Here is a 3845-nt window from a genome sequence, read left to right as displayed (position 1 = left end):
TCTCTTTCATACTAGAACTGCTCTAATTAAAACCTACTACACCTAGACACTTCAAGTCTGGACTAGATTATTCTCTTCAAGAAGAATCTTTCAAGAAGAATCTTTATAGCCATGTTTGGGATTTGTGCAATCTTTATTTGATTTGTGAAACTTCGATAAAGTTTGATTTTGCCACTTTTTTGCATCTGGATCACACAAAACTGGTCTAATTCCAAATCTACAACACCTAGACACTTCAAACCTGGATCAGATTATTTTCAATTAATAGCAGAATATTTTAATCCATGTTTGGGATTTGTAAAACCTTTTTCTGATTTGTATAACTTCACTTCATTTAACAGACCATTGCATAAGATCTTTCCAACAGCCATCACCATCTACAATAACTCTTTGAAAAATTAATGAGTTACACCAACATTTAATTTGCATTGGGAATGCATGGAACAAATGTGAATAGTAATCTGATCTTTAGTGAAGTTTCACAAATCACATAAAGGTTTCACAAATCCCAAACATGGATTAAAATATTCTTTATTCTACTATTAGAGCAGAATAATATAGTGAATGCCTAGGTGTAGTAGCTTTTTAAATTGGAGCAGTTCTAGTATGATCCAGATGCAAAAAAGTGGTAAAATCAACATTTATTGAAGTTTCACAAATCCCATGATTATAAATATTCTGCTATTAGAGCAGAATAATCTAGTCCAGGTTTGACGTGTCTATCCGCAAGCATACACATACATACCTTTGTATTTAAATACACTTAAATAGGATGAAATAACCCAGTGTTTTTAAAAAACCTAATTGATTTCTAATATAATTTGATTTGTTTCCTAAAAGATTTATCATAGACAATCCTATATTCTCTCTATTTAGTATCTACTTTAAATACTGAGATTCCTCTGAATACTTACTATATTCTAACAAGACATGCTCCACTGTTTCCACCTGATTGCAATAACTACAAGTCCCAGTTTCATGTTTTCCTATTCTGAAAAGAGAACTATTAAGTCCAGTTTGACCAATTATAAGTTGAGATAAAACTACCTCTTCTTTCCATCTTCTACTCATACAACTATTACCTCCACATTTTTTAATTGCATGTAAATGTCTACCATTATCCGACTGTTCCTGCCAAAGCTTAAGGATTTTATTTTGAGTAATAGATTTCCCCTCACTTTTGCTCAAATGAATACTTAAATTAATAAATTCTGATTTTAGGACCTGTTTAGCCAAAATATCTACTTCCTCATTTCCTTTTATGCCTACATGAGCAGGAATCCAGACAAATCAAACCAAACATTTCTTATTGTGTAGCTGAACTAATAAATCATATGTATTTAATATTAAATCTAATCTACAAGATTTGCCAGATTTTATACTTAATAATGCAGCTTGACTATCTGATGCAATTATACATTTGCTTTCTTCCCTAATTTTATTATCAAGCAGTCATTCTAAAGCTAACATAATGGCAAATAATTCAACTGTAAAAACTGCTAGATGATCTGTTGTCTTTTAATCATGACTTTATGGTGTGGAATATTCACAGCAGTTCCTGTTCTGCCACTATTTGAATCTTTAGATCCATCCGTATTCATAATTATGCTATCTTTAAATCTTTCAAAAATAATTATTAACTATACCCCATTCTGGAGTCTTTCCCTTTTTAAGAAATCCCCCCAACTGCAGATCAACTTCTGGAAAGATATATAACCATGGTGGAATTGGAGATTGTGGAACCGTAAAACTATACTGGAACTGAGTCAAACCGAAATTTTGAGCTTTTATGTCCCCAATCCATCCAAAACTATTAAAATTAGATTTATGATGTTGCCAACAGTCCTGCAGCACAGCCTTAGTTGGATGATCATAATTATGTCCTTGTAGGTTCACCCAAGTCTCAGTCTACTTAATCTTAAAGGAAGTTCACCAGTTTCAACTTGTAAAGCAGCTAAAGGAGATGATCTGAAAGCTCCACAACATATTCTTCAACCTTGTGTTTGTTCACTATCAAGTTTTCTCAAATGACTGTCAGCAGTTGCCATATATGCTATACACCCATAATCCAGAGAAGATCTCATTAGAGCCTGGTAGAGTCCCAACAGCGCATTTCTTGAAGCTCCCCATTTCTGCCCAGAGAGACATCTCAACAAAATTTTTACATTACATTTATTTTGAACCGATTATATTTGTTGTTTCCAAGTTAATTTTTCATCAAAACTCATACCTAAAAATCTCACTGTATTCACTTGGTCAAGCTTTTGATTATAAAGATTCAAATTTACTTCCTTATGTCTTCTATAAAAACAAATTACTTGGGTCTTTGCAATTGGCATCCTAAATCCATTTGTTTGCCCAACCTTCCACTTTCAAAATGGCATCCTGCATCTTTTTCTTTAAATATATAAGATTATGTCCCCTCACCCAGTGCCCCATCATCTGCAAATAAGGATTTCCCTAAACTACGATATATCCATCTCATCAGAAATATCATTTATCATACTAAAAAGAATTGGGCTTCACACTGCCTTGTGGGGTACCATTTCCAACAACATATCTAGTAGAGAAAGTAGCCCCAACTCTCACTTCTATTTCTCTACCAAGCAAAGAAAATCTAAAACCCAGTTATAAATCTTACCTCCTATGACAAGTTTTTCTAATTTTATCAATAATCCCTCTTTCCACAACATATCAAAGGCCTTTTCTATGCCAAAAAACACAGCTATTGCCATTTCTTTATTCGTTTGAGCTTTTCAGATTATGTATGTTTTAACATGTTTATATTTTGTAGTATGTTTAATATCTGCTAAAAGATTATTTTTGAAAGGTGCTATTAATCTGACAAGCCTGATCAGGATGTAAATCCTAATTTATTGAATAAGACTATTTGGCATTCACATTTAAGTTTTGGCTTTATTCTTAGCACTAGAAAAGATCTTCCAGTAACTACAGGTGCATTATCACCCTAATCCACCCTCTTTGTCCCCACCAACTTGCAACACAAAGTTACATCCTTGCATAATAAGCAATCTGAACATCATCAACCAACGCAACAACCACAAACTCTGGGAAGTCTGGGACTTGTGTGGACGCAGTGTAGAGATACTTCAGAGTGGGTCACTGAAAAGAGCATGAGAATTTACAAAACAATATAATTTAACATTTTCTACAAGTTAAACCAAGTAACATCAAGAATAATAATGACCAAACTTTACATTAAAAGATTATTCAGGATTTTCATCTAATTTTTAAGGGGTTTAGTTACTAAACATACATTTTATGGAGCAAATATATATTGTATTCCGTTTTAAACACAAAACAAGATTTATTTAGTATTACACTTGTGACGGCCCTGGGCCTTGTAGGCTGGTCTTGTTGTCCCTCTTTCTGCTCCTCCCATTTGCAGGTGTCCCTGATCAGGTGATTGGAGTGCAGGATACTTAAACCTGGCTGCCTCCGTCTTTCAGGGGCGCTGGGTGGCTCGTCGCTGGTCGTTGGTGGTTTGTCGCTTGTCGCTTGTCGCTTGTCGCTTGTCGCTTGTCGCTTGTCGCTTGTCGCTTGTCGCTTGTCGCCTCAGCGTCCACTCTGCAGAGGCAATGGTAGTTGCCAGGCCCCAGCTCCCCGTCTTTTGCACTTTTGAGTTTCTTTTGTTTTGATAGTTGTTTTTGTTAATAAACATTTACTTTTATTCACTTTAACCACGGTATGGTTTTATGTTTTTTGTTACGACCCTGAGCCAGTCGTAACAAATGGGGGCTCATCCAAAGCAATGATTCCTACAGTTTGTAAATTTGATGGTTTGAATGCGTGATGTTTTGTCATTCATCTTTTTTCGTGTTTGT

This window comes from Poecilia reticulata, unplaced genomic scaffold (genome assembly GCF_000633615.1).
Source record: "Poecilia reticulata strain Guanapo unplaced genomic scaffold, Guppy_female_1.0+MT scaffold_339, whole genome shotgun sequence".
NCBI lineage: Eukaryota > Metazoa > Chordata > Actinopteri > Cyprinodontiformes > Poeciliidae > Poecilia > Poecilia reticulata.
Note: the sequence above shows the minus strand (reverse complement) of the source record.